General features: G+C 36.6%; 1 protein-coding gene across 1 annotated transcript in view; it reads left to right on the top strand.

The window, feature by feature from the left end:
* The first annotated feature begins 9139 nt into the window (after positions 1-9139).
* LOC131681729 (nuclear receptor subfamily 2 group C member 2) overlaps positions 9140-16922 on the top strand; it is a 46705-nt gene continuing 38922 nt past the window's right edge. The window contains exon 1 of the mRNA XM_058962701.1: positions 9140-9418. The gene's annotated coding sequence lies outside the window, so the exon portion shown is untranslated. The remainder of the gene's footprint in view (positions 9419-16922) is intronic.

The following is a 16922-nucleotide window of genomic DNA, read 5'->3' as shown; positions in this document are numbered from 1 at the left end:
TTGAGTGTGATAGAAATATGGTGTCTACGACAAAGTTGTATGTCAGGTAATTATAAATATATTGCTGCTAAAAACACTAACTTTGTAGGTCCTACATGTTTTGAAATAGGACGCATTTTTGAAAACATAATCTATAAGTTAAATGTTTACCCAATACATGCTGCATCGCGAAACGTACAGGACCTACAAAGTTTGCAACTTCAGTAAGTATATTTGAAATGATAGGACCTACAACTTTCTCGAAGACACCATATTTCAATCTAGCTTCATTAAAAAGTTGATAAACGCGCCTCCCTAGCGACTAAATTTCGAACTAGTATGAAGCAACCAAAAAAGAGGTGTCATACAACAACTTATCCGAAGATACTACATAACGAAAGATAATAATTAATACCCCTTTTCGCCTTTCTCCTATGGAAAGGCTATGCAATCACTCTGAAAACCGGCTTTTTGACCGAGGCCCAGAGGGCTGAGTCTCTAATACCATACGACTCAGTTCGTCGAGTTCGGCAAATGTCTGTGTGTGTGCGTATGTATGTGTGTGTATGTATGTATGTATGTATGTATGTATGTATGTGACCAAAAATATGCACATCGGTTCCTCAGAGATGGCTGAACCTATTTTATCAAACTTAGTCTCAAACGAAAGGTATAACGTTCCGATAGGCTGCTATTGAATTTCATTTAATTCTGACTTCCGGTTCCAGAGTTACGGGGTAAAGAGTCCGGTCACGCATGAAATTCCCATAGAAATCGGCATCAGCATGTTATCTAAAAGATACAAAACTTCATAAAAAAATTGGATTTGTAGTTTCAGCTCACTGATGTCCAATCAAACTCACGTTGACCAATTTGGACACCTTCGGCGGAACCGGAAACTTCGGGAAAATGACCAAGTTCCTGAATTTAATTCACATCTGCTTCTTAGAAATGTCTGTCTCAATTTTCTCAAATTTAGTCTCAAATGAAAGCTACTGCATACCTATTAACTGCTCTTAAATTCCATTGGAATCGGAGTTCTAGTTCCTGTGTTACGGGTTGAAATATGAGGTCACATGCGAAATTCCCATATAAACGGTATAATCACTACATCTAAATGATGCAAAACTAATTTAAATGAATTTTACATTGTTTGAAATTGTTGGTCATGATCACTTATTGCAAATCAAAGTCTCTATGACCACTTTGGGAACCATCGAGGTTTCCAGAAGGTGCGAAGAAATGGCCAAATTCTGAAATTAGAGTCACACCTGTTTCTCATATATTGCTGAATCGATTCTCACAATCTTATTCTTAAATGAAGGGTATAGTATTCACATTGATTGCTACCGATTGTCATTTTAACGAAGTATTGGTTCCGGAGTTATAAATAAAAGAATATGTTCACATCATAAATTTCCCAAATAAACCTTTTAGCCCTTCTCCTATAGAAAAATTATGCAATCACTCTGACAATCGACTTGTCAACAGAGGTCCGGAGAGCCGTAACTCTTATACCATTCAACTCACTTCCTCGAGTTCGGCGAATGTGTGTGTGCGTGTGTACACACGTATTTGGCTAACAATCGCACATCGGTTACTCAAGGTAGATAGTATTGCTAGGTTGCTTTTGAATTAAATTCTGATACGACATCCCGTTCCAGAGTTGCTGGTTGACAAGTGCGATCATACAGTAAATTCCCATATAAACTGGTACTGCCATGATACCTAGAAGATGTAAAGCTCATTGAAATGCTTGTTAAATTACTTAGGCCTGTAGTCACTTTGATCACATTGGTCACCTAGAATGTCTTCATGCCCCGGAAATCTTGCCAATGTTCAGAGTTAATTTCACGCCTATTCCTCAGAGAGCATTCTTGGCCGTTTTCCATCATCTTCTATATATGAAGTGATTGGTGCGATGTTTCAATTGGCTGCTATTGAATTTCATTCCGATCTGACTTTCGGCTCCTGAGTTATAGGTTGGTTACCCGATCAGAATGAACTAACAAGATTATATCAGAACACAATTTTTGTATCATATTGTGTTATAAATTAGGTCTCGTTAGTAGTTAAAATAACAAAAATTCATAACAAGTAACAATGCGAGATATAGTTTTGAAATATTTCTGTTATGTGTTTCTGATCGGGTAGTGCGGTGACATAGGAATTTCCTATATACCTGTACATTACTTAAACGGTTAAAAACTACAAAATGTGATTATTGCAACCACAGCAAATAAATTAATTTCGACCGAAGTTCTGGCAACATTGCCCAGACCGACTGTCAAATGAACTTTTTGTTGCTTTGGTTTTGAGTTATTAGTGGATACGCGAAAGCATTGCGAATCTTTTCTAAAATCCACTTTGCGACTTTTCAGCCATGCACCACCATGTATGTATGTATGTGACCAAAAATAAGCACATCGGTTACTCGGAGATAGCTCAACCGATTTCATCAAACTTAGTCTCAAATGATAGGTACACCGCACAGTGGCACGACTTAGAACAAAAGGTGGACTAAAGTCCAAACTTTTCCGTATCGGTTCATATAGGACGTTTTTATGTAATTTTGGTACGCTGAATTCGTTTTCGATATTAAAACATTTCAAAAATGAACATTTACTATTCATTAGGGTGTCTCAAAAATATTTTTTTTCTAAATCGTTCTTAAAATTTGTGTATATTAATGTTCGTGTGCTAAATCGTTTTTGATATTAACATTTGCAAAAAAAAAAATTCATTATACATTAGGGTGGCTCAAAAATAATTATTTTGTTGTGAAGGTTCAAGTTTTTTTTAAAGACATTTTTGTGCGCTGAATTCCTATGTTGGTTATAGAAAATATAAATTAACTTTACTACTCATTAGAGTGGCTCAAAAGTAAATAATTTGTCTTTTATAAAGATTTCTTTCAATTGTAATTTTGAAAGTTGTTTTCCGTATTGAAACGAATTGATTGACATCTCATTATGGGGCTTTAGAAATGACTATATTATTTTTAAGGATCAAATAAGATGTGATTGTCTAATTTTGGAACGTTTAATTAATTAGTATTGGTATGAAAACTACATTTTTTTCATTTTCAAAACAAACATTTTGAGCGTCTTAGTGGAATATTTATTTTCATTCACTAATCAACAAGATGGTTAACGATTTTGTTTTCGCAGGTGTGTTTTAAGTTGCTTAGATTGATTATTTCATACCTTAAATTAAAATAAATCCAAAATCCCTTTTTCGCGTATGTGGTTCATTTAAAAATGGTCTTATTTTATTTGGATAATATCGCATACCCTTAAGCTATATCAGTGCTATGCAAACTCGGAAAAAATAGTCCCACCAAATGACTAGAAATCAACTGTGTTCACTAAATTTGACAGTTATTGCGTAAGTTAGCAAAAAGAGTTCATGAAACATTTTATGACACATTTGAGATGGTTGAAAATATTTATTGAATTTTAAACATTCTTAATTCCTTTACCACTTAAAAACCATACTTCCCACTTCCTTACTCTTGATCACTAGTAAAACCCTTGTAGATCATGCTCTAAATGTTATTTGAAATTTGTGCATAAATTAGTGTCATTATTCTAGTCATAAAGTTAATATTCAAATTAAATATCAGTAATAACCATGCGTCTCCATTCACAGTTTTTTCAAATTTTGACTGCTTATCGCAAGTTTTCGCAAAACTAGCATAGGCTCATTTTAAAGAGAAAATGAAAAGCTTTCGAATGAGTATAATGTCATCGCGGGCATTCACGGGCGTCGTTGTTGTTATCGCTTTAGAAGTTCGAATTCAATAAAAATTCATGACGAACAGTTATCTAAACACTAACTAAACCAACTAGTGACTTATTTTTGGCGATTTTACGATGTAATTTTATCGCACGGATAATTTTGGTGAAGTAATGCAATTCATAAAATCAACCGTTTCTTTGAAAAATGAGAATAACCGTATATAGTTCCTATGGTCAAATAATGCAAAAACACTTGAGTTATGCCCTTCAAACAGCTGTCAAAAATTTATTTTGCATTCAAATCAACTGAAATCTCGCGAAAATGATGGCTGATGGCTCAGCTGATACGAGAAAAATACTAGTGAGAATATCGCATAACTTTCATATATGGACTTAAGTCCGGGCTCGTCCCACTGTGCACCGTTTCCATAGGCTGCTATTGAATTTCATTAAATTCCGAGTTCCGGTTCCGGAGTTACGGGTTTAAGAGTGCGGACACATAGCAAATTAACATTTTTGCCTTTCTCCTATAGAAAGGTTATGCAATCACTCTGAACATCGTCAATCTATTTTTTTTACTTACATAGGTTTTCTGTATTTTAACAGGGTCGTAGTTAGGGGGATACGGTGAGGGGAACCCCCCCCCCACATCACTCACCACCCTTCCCTAAACCGCCCTCTACGCGAATAAAATTTTCTAATTCCTCTAAAATAAACTTTCCTTGTGGGTCTAAAAAACCAGTGAAATTTTTTTTTAAATGTTTTAGAGTTGAGAGACTAATTTAAAATTTCTTAACAATTTGAAAATTTTTGGAGGGGTCCAAACCCCCGAACCCTTCTTCTGGATCCGCCGCTGGTTTCAAGTGTTTCAGCGTCGACACATAGCAACTCAAGTTCGTAGCTGTCGATTCATTGTACGTATGTGTAAATCGCACAAAATATCTAATAGACAGTTCCATCATTATATTAAACATAACCAGCCATGGAATCGTAGTTTGGATAAATGAAAGGCACAATTGCACCACTATGTGGATTAAAACGGGTTTTTCATTTCCGACCACAATCGCACCACTAGGTGGATTAAAACTTGTTCTTCAATTTAGTATGACAGCGTTGGAATATTTAGGGGCCATTTAAAAAAAAATCGTGAACGCTTTATAGCCGCTTAGATGATTTGAGCACAGAGCATCCTTCCTAAACATGGTGAGAACAGAACACTTCTTTTTCCACAAACAGTTCATGACGACGAATTAAGTAAAACTTTTGTGTAGGATACAAAAAACGTAAAGACTACCATAGGCGTGCGCAGCTTTTTCAATTAGAGGGGCTAACAGCTCAAATACTTTCAGTTTTGTGAAGTTTTTTGATTATCAGTTAGATTTATGGTGGAGCCTACGATACCTTAACAGTTATTATATTTATTTGTTTCTATTTTATTTTCCGTCAGCCTCTGTTCGCACTGAATGTATATCAACGACGCCATAAAGGTGACTTCACCATCTGGACCATAGATATCGGCCCATGCACCGGGACCAACGGCTTCATATCCCTTTCAAAGGAAGACGTGACCACAAATTTTTCATCTCAGAAAATCTCAACGATCTCGGTTAGGATTGAACGCAGACACGTTGGGGTGAGAGGTGGCCACGCTTACCAATGAACTACCGGCGTCATCAAAATTAGAACAATTGACAAAGTTTCAACTATTGTTTTCAAGCTCCAAAGCGACAAATAGGACTGAGCGCGTAAACGGAATCGTCGATGATCCAAGAATTTTTTTTTTTTGAAAAAAATCGAATACGCTACATTTTCTAAATGTGAAATTTTTAAAAAGTATTCCCTGAAAATTTTCAACGAATTAATGGAGATAAAAACATTGAACTAAACCAATTTCAGTCTGCAAGAAATTAAACTTTACGTGCGTTTTCCCGAAACCATGTGTTTGGTGCCATGAATATCTCAAGTACCGTTCAAGTTCTCTTTAATTTTTTGTTTGAAAGCTTATTAAATTATTAAGTCTTTGGCCCATTATTTTAGTTAAATTTTGCTAATTAATATTTTTATGCATGTGGCAATACACTATTTTAATTTACTCATATTAGACCAGCAGTCGACGAGGTGGAACAGTTACTCAAAGCGAGGTGAAACAGTAACTGGAGCTTAATATAAATCATACATTCAGCTACACCACACCCGCAATCTAGTGCTGGTAACGTTGAGAAGTTTAGCCCAGGCAGAAACCTTCATTGCAAAGAACAACATGTAATACTAAGTAGAACATGAGAACGTTAAAATTCAGCTCCTTGTCTACATCAATGACGTTGAAATCATAGTACGCTCACACAATGTAGCACCGCGCACCAAATCAGACCATATTAAAAATTAATATTGGAATATGGACAAGCGATACCCGTTATTTGCAGAAACCTTTTCACTGGCGTTCACAACGGCGTTTGTGTGATTGGTATGCGGCTGACCAAACTTATCTCTTTCTATCTGTCTTTTTAGCCAACATTGACATTAACTGTAAGCAAATGACGCTGGGCCCCTACACTGGTCAGATTCCTACGTGCCATTTCTGTAGTAAGATGAAAAACCATGCGCCGAAGACGAGAAGAAAAATCAATCTACTAGAATCAACACCAACAAACCACCTTTCACATACGCTGCTAGACATAATTTAAAGGTCACCCAATAACTGACGCATTTTGTATTTCGAAATCTAGTGCCAGTTCCAACTTAGCAGAAAACAACGATTGCACCCAGTACCTCCAAAGCAACAACCAGCAGCACCAACAAAGAAACAAACGTCGATAACATAACGACAGATAGTATTGTCATAGAGCAGTGATTCTCAACCTGGGTTCTACGGACCCCTAAGGGGCCGCGAAGTCGTTGCTGTCAGGGATCCGCGAAGAAAAATATATTTTTCGAGTGCAGATTGAAATTTTGTTTCCTAACAAACTAAAAATAACATATTGATAGCATACAAAATCGACGTTTATCCGTGAGGGTCCGCAGCAACCCAGGGCGATTTCAAAGGGGTCCGTGGTACGAAAAAGGTTGAGAACCGCTGTCATAGAGCAATGACCCGTCGTTCGTCTTCTCGTAACCTGCTGTGGTAATCACTGACAAAATATTCTGTCAATGGGCATTGTCTGCTAAACAGAACACGGAAGTGTAGAGCATAAGTAATATTGAGGGGTGTTATGTTTCGATAATTATCGGCCATCCAACCTTGCATTTTTTCATCTATCATAACGATCAGCTAGTTGATCTCTTTTCGCGCTTTTACTTCAGTTCCCGCATATCATTTTGGACTTCCTCTAGCATACTAATCCATAATTCTCATGCCTTAATCTGTTTTTGTGTACATTTGTCGTCCAACAACTCAAAGTGCCTCGTCTTTTCCAAGCTCACTATACTGTTCCGACATGTAACCACTGCGAACAACCAGATTATAGTCTGATTCTGCACATATGTTTCTCGTTGGCACTCCACATTGAAACAGTCGTTGCAGCGATTTCATGTGACTGCTGTGCTCATGGATGACGAGACTTATGTGAAAGCAGATTTTGGCAGCTTCCTGGGCTCCTTTTCTTCACTGCTCGTCGTAAGTCCGATATCTCTGAGGAAGTTTGACAGTAGAAGATGTATAAGTTTGCCAAAAATACATGACAAGACAGACTGGTGTGGTAAACGGAGTACTCCGTTCGTGACAACCGGAACGGTCAATGGACTGGTATATTTTTTATTGGAAACTGCCACTGCCACCACTGCTCAGGACATCTTTTGTGGCGGCTGGTATATTTGAAAAAATACTATATTTACTGATTTCGACGAACTAATTTGAATATTATTTAAAACTCGACCTCCGGACCTCGGTTAAGAGGCTAGTTTTTGGAGCAATTGCATAACCATTTTATGTATATCAGACAGGCAAAACAAGGGACATCGTTTATCGTTCCTGGGAATTTATTTTCATGATCAGCTCCCCTATGATCTGACGAAATAACTACTTCTCATCATCGATTTTGTAGAATATAAAGCGATGACAATACATCAGTAATGATTATTCCAAGTAACCATAATCTCTTGGAAGAGAGCTTCTAATGATTCTCATTTTGACCCTCAAAAAGGCAAGCTAAAATTGTGGCTTCAAGAAGAATCGCTCATAGGACCCATTGACATAAAAAGCCTCTTTTTGTCGTTTTATCAGTGAGAAAATTGAAAGCCCGAAAACGCTCAACCATTTGTATTTCAAATTACAAGTCCATGGAAACTAGACGGGCCTCGGAGACTCCTTGCCTTTTTGAGGATTAAATTGTTATCTGAACCGTGTGATATTCTTTCTAAGAAATTGGTTTCAGTAATCATCGAATTCTCTTTAAACTCAACCAGCTTTAAAATTCTGCAAGAACTTGAAATCTCTCTCCGGTAAATTTCGGATCCCGTCTCGAAAAAAGCAGACTTCCTTCGACGCGATCCATGGTTGGATCGATTTGTCAAGTTCCTTCCATTTCACGGTTTCAAGGTATACCTTGACCACTTTTGCGACATGTGGCCGAGCATTGTCATGCAGGAGGATGGCTTTGTCGTGTTTCTCTCGGTACTGTGGCTGTTTATGTTCGAAGCTCGACATAATCGCATCAGCTACATTCGGTACCGATGTTCTGTGAAAACTCGAGCTAAAATTCTCGCTTTCGAAGTTTTGATTTTCTGCTTCAATTTGAATAACACTGCAGCTGAGGCTCATCGAGGGCTCGTGAGGAACGTGTCGTGAGTGGTGTCAACGATTCAGACGTGGATATTTCAATGTCGGGGAGAAGCATGGCGGAGGAAGAGAAAAAATATTCAAAGACGATGATTTGGAATCACTACTCGACGAAGATTCGTGCCCAACGTAAGAAGAACTAGCTGAATAACTGGGAGTGATTCTGCAAGCTGTATTGAAACGTCTGAAGGCCATTGCATTTTGGTCGATAAAAGCTTTAAAATGCAAACAACTTTCACTAATACGACGATATTTCTACGTAAACAGTAACACACCGTTTAAGAGAATTCTAATGTACGTATTTTACCCAAACCCACCGCTGGTGCCATTTATCGGAAAACGGCGAAAGCAAAGTTGTAACCTAATATAACTACTGATCCTACGCAACAACGAACGCCACCAACGGCCATTTCAAACATTGATGTTTATGCTCAGCAGCATGAGCAGAAACGGCAGGCACATAACAGCATTAAACCCCCTGTTCAGTCGATGTACATGGCGCTAGTTTCCTATCCCTCCGTTGTTCATTCGTTCATTCATTCCGGTTTGACAGGCCGAAGAAACCTGTCTCGAATGGCAGAACCGTTCCATTCATTTCCGTGTATGATAGACAGAGATACCAAATCAAACTACAGAATGCCATAAGCCAGGTGACTCAGGAACATCACAGCGCAGGGTGGTGTTATTATAGGTGCCTGCATCGGCCAATAAGAGTTCGTCTCAATCTAGACTGTCTAGTGCATGACGGGCAAGGTGGTGCGCTGTGTGGTGTGGCAGTACTATTACTTATTTTGATTATTTCACGTTTAGTTGTTCTTGTTGCTTGGTTCTGCTCATAAATGATTTGTATTATAGCATAATTTCAATTCAAACAGAAAGTTCCGAAACATGACGATAGCTTATGAGTAGCGGAATCTTCGAACAGGTAAGACAGTGCATTTTACTTCCTAACCTAAGAGAGTGGCCTCTCACTTTTTCCTGTGCTTATGTTGCTCTATATGTTTAACATTGCCGAGCTGGATACGCCGCGGTTTGTTGGTTTCTTCGAAGTCGAGGCAGAAAAAAAAGCTACCGATGTATCCTACATGTGCAGTAACCCATTTCGATCAGAGTTGCCACATTGTTGATTATTATTAGTGGCATTTCGAATCGCAAGATTCTTGTTTGTATTTTTAGACATCTAAGAACTCTAAAGTTGCAGTTTAAACGCTATGAGAAGGATAAAGTTGAAGACAGGACAGGTTGCAAAAAGGTAAACTCAGGTACCTAAAAAGCAAACCGGAAATTTATTTTATTGATTTAGAGAAAAAAAACGTTAGCAAATAAAATTAATATAGAACTAAACACAAATCTGCTTGTAGATTTTCCAAATCGTTCTTAGGATCGTGTTCACATATGTAAGAAAAACAATAAAACCGGCGTGCCTTAGTTTAGAATCGTTTAAGAACCTTCCCAAAAATCATTCAGGATATTTGTAAAACTGATATCTTTGTGCGTAGATTTCTATACATCAAAACGGCATAGAGGAAGATGAGGTAAAACGCACCCCCGGGGCGAAATTGACCCCTGCCTTATATCGAAAGTTCTGAAAATTTCTAGAAAAAAAGTAACATCAGCTGGAAGTTCGCCTTAGTAAACATACACTGTCAAAGTTTGACAACCGTATATAAATAACAGCTCGAGAAATAAACAAAATATAATATTACGTGCTCTTCTCATGTAATTATTGTGGCTCGTGCAACAATAATTTTAAGCTCATATAAATGCTGTTTTACCATTATATCAGTGCATTCCAGTACTATTTTTACCGGATTATTTTGTCGCACTATACATGAAAACTGTGCTAAATAATTTACTTTTTGCTGTATTCAAATCTTTGCTACATCGGGAGCAAAATACCCTCTTCTTGATTCTTGCTGAATTTTAGATCGAAAACAGAAAACCTGTTTTGAAAACTATATAATCGCATAACCCAAAGCGATTTAATGGCACACTTTTGTGCAATGCTGACAGAAAACAAAACTACTTGCTTGTTCACCGAGCATTTTGCCCTGTTATTGCAGTGTATTTCGCCCCGTTGTTGTAGTGCATTATGCCCCGTTGGTGTGGTGTATTTTACCCCCGCACAGGTGGGGTCTTGCCCCTCGATGAGCCTCAGCTGCAGTTTTCAAAAATTAAAAGATTCAAAGATGAAAATGTTGGCTAAACGATATCATTAATTAAATTCTCCCAATTAATGTTCTATGGCTAAGTTGCGCTCATATTTCCTCAGTGGGTGCGTTTACCCTATCTTCCCCTACATTTTGACTTTTTTCGGAACACCAATTTTTCTAACGGCTCCATTCTTACATTTTCAAAAATTTGCTTTTTGATAAAAACAAAATACAATTTTTCGCCTTCAAGCTAAGACAAAAACACGATTAGGGGAACATGGGGAGACTTGTCCAAGTGCAGAATTCTATTATTGGCTATGACGTGTTCTATTAGGCTTTTAACTTTTTTTTTTGAAAATAAATTTATACTTGTTACGATCCCTTACGGCAATTTTAGAAGTTTAGAATGAAAAATACTTATAGAAAATATTCCGTAATTAATAAATTTGCGTTAAATGATATTTTTATCAAACTAAAGTAGTGAAATGATTTTAAATAAATCGAAACATTGGAATAGGTATTACTAAAATTTGCACGACATTGAATGCAATAACTAATGTTGGGATGATCTGACCAAGATTTTATGGGGAGATTTGAACAAGTGGCAATAAGCTGTAGAAAGATATAAAATTTCTGATATTTACTATGCTGTGGCACCTACTGTTAATGTAATTCACGTCACAAAAAATCCCACCTCAAATATCAATCTGTATCTTTTAGAACTAGTGAACAAAGTTAGCAGTAATATGGCTGTTTTCGAGACGTGTGAACATGCAATGTAAGCAGTACAGTTAATCCTAAAAAGGAAATGCATTCGAAATTGAAATTTATGAAATGCAACCCTTTTATATTTTTACTGCTACTTAAGGATCTCGACAGTATGGAAAGAAAGAATAACAGTATGTTTTATGCCACTTTATTTGCTTTGATTTTGTCAAAATTGTCTTGGTCAAGTCTCCCCGGAATGACTTGACTTGACCAAAAAAACGTTCACAAAAAACTTTTATTACTTTTGAAAAAGTAAATTAAAAATTCTGCAAAAAAAAATCAAGAACACGCACAATATCTTTACACATCTCAAAGACTTTTGAAGGATTGAAATCTATTTTTAGAGATTTACGTTGGTTTAGCTGAAAACCTGGTCACCCTATTGTTGATAATTATAATATGAATATAAGTCATATTGGCAAAAGTCCAAAATCCAACATAAATTAAACCCGATCAATAAAGTTTCTTAAATCCAATATAAATCAAATCCAACAAATTTGAATACAAACAACCTGTTTTAATCCATATAACCTTTCTTATTCATCCAATAGCTGGTTATGTTTAAAATAATGGTGAAAATGTTTATTACATTCATATTATACTTGGCACATATTTACAAGGACACGTCTGCCGCGAACCTGATGAGCAGTATGTCGACGATGAGACGATTGGAACAAAAAAATATATATTTGATTAGGTAAATTCATATGAGTTAAATGTTGTCTTCGTGTTGACATATTTTGGAGTGCAGTGGGGAGAGAGGAGTGATTATAAATTTCAAAGGTGGTGTGAGGGTGTTCTAAGAGGGTCTTTTTTGGTGAAAATGTGATTTTAATTCGGGAATATGCCTGGTGTTGGACTTCCAGAGTTATCGATAGTGGACAATATATTCAAAGACTCTTTAATTAGTCATCAGTGATATAGACAAGCAAATTGGAATAATTTGATGTCCATTTTAATGGATTTTCAACCTTTGACGTATTACGAACAGTGTTTCAAAAATCACTCCAATCAGCATGCGTTGAAAAAACCATAGTTTGATAAATCATTAAAATCCATGATTTCATCACTCATGGTTTTTTTGGCTCCTGAGGAGTGAAAACCGCCAAGGAGTGAAAACAGGTTGCTAGATTATAATTGCAGCATACAGTTTAAAAGCCCGAGCTCGATTTAAATTTTCAATTTTCATTTCATCAAGCACAAAAGTAAAACAGATCCTTGGTACAGTTCATGGCGAAAGCTTCTTTTCGGTAGACCTCGAAGGTCAATTGTCAATTGCATTCAATTGTTAGCGTACTAGGCTAGGCTCAAGCCATTGCAGTAATAAATAGTACACCTGTTTTGCAACATTCCACTATGCATTTGAACGTGATTTCATCACTTCAGCAGAAACATTTTTGCACCGGATTTGAGATTATTATTGTTATAATAATATATTTGTTAAAGAAAATTAAATTAAAAACAAATGACTTGTTTCAATATATACAGGGTGCGCCATTTGGATGTATACTATTTCAACATTGAACAACTCCGCCATTTTCCAGCCGATTTTGACAGATAAACACATGTCTGAAACATCATTTAGTGCCATTTTAGCTATAAGTCGTTTTACACCAAAAGAACGCACTGAAATCGTAGCGCTTTACATTGAAAACGATCGTTCAATAGTGAAAACTGGGCGTGCTTATCGTAAAAATATGGCAGGCTCACTTCACCCTTTCCGGTGAAATAAATAAACAAAATTGTCGAATTTGGGGGACACAGAACCCACACGTTATACATCAAACACCACTTCACGACCAGAAAGTAACTGTTTGGGCCGGAGTGTGCTCCAAAACAATCATCGGTCCTTATTTTTTCAAAGAGCGAGAGACCATCAACAACGCACGCCACCGTTGGATTTTGGCGCACTTTGTCTGTCCACAAATGCATAAAAAAGGTCTGAAAAACTTCTATTTTCAACAAGACGCCTTGCCACACCGCAATCAAGTTCTTGCAGAGCAAATTCCCAGGACGCGTTGTCTAAATAAATGGTGATTTGGAATGGCCTCCTCGTACGCCGGATTTAACGGTGCAAGACTTTTTTTCTGTGGAATTACTTGAAAAGTAAAGTGTATTGTAGCAAACCTAAGTGCCTTGGCGAACTCAAAGTTGATATACGACCTGAAATTGCTGCGATTAAGCCATGACATGCTGTCCAATGTAATGCAAAATGCCCGCAAAAGAGCTGCTTTTTGTGTATAAAATGGTGGTACGATAACTGGTCATTTAATGCTCATTTAATGGTCATTTGGTCATTTAATCGACGTTGTGTTCTAAACCGGGTTTATAATAAATTGCAAAAAATGTACTAAATAGCTTGTTTTTTTTGAAAACGGTTGAAAAATGGCGGAGTTATTCTATGTTCAAAAAGAATACATCCAGCTGGCGCACCCTGTACCTTCTGCTGGGAGTACTGAGAAATTATACATACAAATTTTAAAGACCTGTTAGCAAAGTTTGAAATTAAATTAGGTCTATAAGCGGCGACAGAACAAGAATCAAAACCGGAGTGGACAGGAGGAGCCAAAACCAGGAGTGAAAACCCAAGAGTCAAAACCCACTTGGATTGCTTTGATTTTTTTACTCACTCCCAGAAACGTGCATAACAATGATTGGTTTCCACCACTCCTTTGGAAACAGGCTCCTTGGTGTGAAATGTGTGGTTTATTTGAAACACTGATTACGAAGGTACCTGTTTATATGGGGAATTCCTGTGTGGCCGCTGTAAGCAACCTGTAACTCCGGAACCAAATGTCAGATACGAGTGAAACTCAATAACACCGTTTTCGTGCTCAAAGTTAATAGCGTCAAAACCGTTAACTTTAGGAGTATAGTTTGTTCGGAGGAGGTGGAAGTTACCCCAAAAATATTGCAAAAAAGAAATATCTTTTTAAATTCAACAGATAGGGAGTGACTTTGTTCGGCAAAAATATGTGTTGCAATACCGCAAACAACTTTGTGGAAGATTCCAAGAAGGTAGGAGAATTTTTAAAAAAGTTATCATGAAAAACTAATCTTTAGGGGTCTTCCATATAATGTTCTATAACGTTAAAGCTAGATATGTGGTGCCTTCAGCAATTTCTTTTGTAGTAACATATGCTACAACTTTGCCGAAGACACAAAGTCTCTATCTTAATTAGTTCAGAAAATAAAATTGGTATGTCACTTATAGGTGAATTAATCCCTGCACGATATATTTCCGTTGATACGCAATCATAAGGACAACTACTTCTCCGAATAAACTATACTTCTAAAGTTAACGGTTTGGATGCTATTAATTATGAGCACGAAAACGACGTTTTAACACACTGTACATTGTGAGGAATTCAACGAAAATACGCCCGAAAATCTCTAAAATCGTGACCGACCATCTTAGATACCGATGAAACTTTTCAGGTTTCACCGGTATGGAAGACTAAACATTTTTCACTGGACCAAAACTATCGCATTTTGGAAGATTAAATGGATTTTTCTTAAAAATGATACTTAGAATTATATTCTGTAATGAAATTATAGTTTTGTATGTCAATTAGCATGAAATTTAAAAACTTGTATAAAGTTATTGTTAGAAAAGCTTGTTTACCGATAAGTTCTCTATCATAAAATTACATTCAAAATGTTTATTTTCTCTTTAAATTTTTTTTTTGACAATATGTAATAAATTTGAATAAAATGGGTTTCTATGCAATTAAAAGCTTTAACATAAATTTTTGTTTTTGTGAAATAGACTCAACATTTTTTTTCAGTGTATATTTTTGGTGAAGAAGTATTCATTTCCTGTAACTTGTGCTCAGATAGTTTTGCTGTATAAAATAGAGTAATTGTGTCCTAGTTTTCCATTCTAAGTTTATAACTGATTCGCTCTAGAATACCTATCCGTCTTTCAATTTCATATTGTCGATATTTTTGCATAGAAAAATTACAGTATGTTTTTGAAATGATACACTATAATGAGCAAAAGTTTTGTTAAATTTGGTTCACGCAAAGTTCTAAAAAAATTCGCAAAAAAATGTTTTTTTTTCACGATGAAACCTTTACCCTCCCCCCCCCCCCCCTAATACCAACGTCCAATATTTATATAATTCCGAAACAGCTAAGCGTCCGTTATTTGAGGCCCCAACAGTGCATTACAAAATGTTTGATTATGCATTAACTCTTCGTAGTTTTTTGTGACAGATTTCTAAGCTAACTTATGTATGAATGTTTGTAGCACCGATTACACTGGTGTAGAGCACAGTCAAAGCACATGGAAAATCATCTAACGTTATTTCAATAATCGATAATCATAGATTGTCGAAATTTGCAGCATCCTATACCCAAGTAACAATTCAAGTTTTATAGTACGCTACAAGAGCAGTCTAAGCTTTATGAGTGGCTATAAAACTACCATAAAACCTAAATTGTTACTAGGGTAGCTAACAGCTGAGTTCCAAAAAAACGCCAGTACGTAGCATACGCAGCGGTAGCATATATTTTTGCTCTTAGAAGTTCCAGCTTCAACTCCATTCGCTTGGTTCATTATTCACAGTTATTTTGCGATCAACAGCAACTATCGCACGAGTGAACGAGTTATCACATGCCCTTTTACAATGGTCCAATTGCATGAAAAAAAAAAAATAGTAAAGTCTTTCGCAAGTTCTACCTTCCTAAAACAGGCAGTTTGATAATCAATTCGTTTGAGGATATAAATTTCATCATTTTCTGTTCTCAATGGTGTGGGGTTCACAATGATTTTTTGTTCAATTGGCTTCGAGAGTTGTATTTCGTTAAAAAGAAGTCGATTTTTGGAGCGATTGCTCATGAGAAAGTAAACAAGAAGATGCCAAGTTTCCTACGAGAACTTAATTTTAAATGTATCCAATTCCTCCATGGGAAGCCATGCATGCTGACTAATATGTTAAAAGATTAATCAGTAACTAGTGACAAAAACAAGCGATTTGACACCCTTTTTTAAAAGATTTTAAACTTTTATACTGGTACCAGTGTAAATCGGAATATGGAGTGTATGTAGCATCACTCATGAATCCGTAACTCCAGAACCGGATATCGGATAGTAAACAAATTATAAAACAGTGTGAGGGTGACCTAAAACTCTAAATTGTCAGTCCACAGAAGCGAACTGCCATTGAACCTCTCTCCGTGTATCACGTACAAAATTTACAGAAAGCATTTTGGTGGAAGGTACAGGAAATGAAACCAGAAGACCATGAACAATATCATATGTTTTCGCGGCGGGCTTTAAAGAAGTTGGCCGAAGATTCACATGTTGACCACAAAATTATGTTTACCGATGAAGCCTTTCTGGCTTAAGGTTTAACTGAGAACGCCGAAAAAGCAGTTTTTCAAGGAGCGGGCATAGCGTAGTTGGTAAATCAATTGCCTTGTACACAGCTCCCCTGGGTTCGATTCTCAACCCCGCACATAGGGTTAAAGATTTTTCCAAAGAGATTTCTCTAACCCAACAAA

Source organism: Topomyia yanbarensis, chromosome 2 (genome assembly GCF_030247195.1).
Source record: "Topomyia yanbarensis strain Yona2022 chromosome 2, ASM3024719v1, whole genome shotgun sequence".
Lineage (NCBI taxonomy): Eukaryota > Metazoa > Arthropoda > Insecta > Diptera > Culicidae > Topomyia > Topomyia yanbarensis.
Note: the sequence above shows the minus strand (reverse complement) of the source record. Positions and strands in the feature narration are given on the sequence as shown.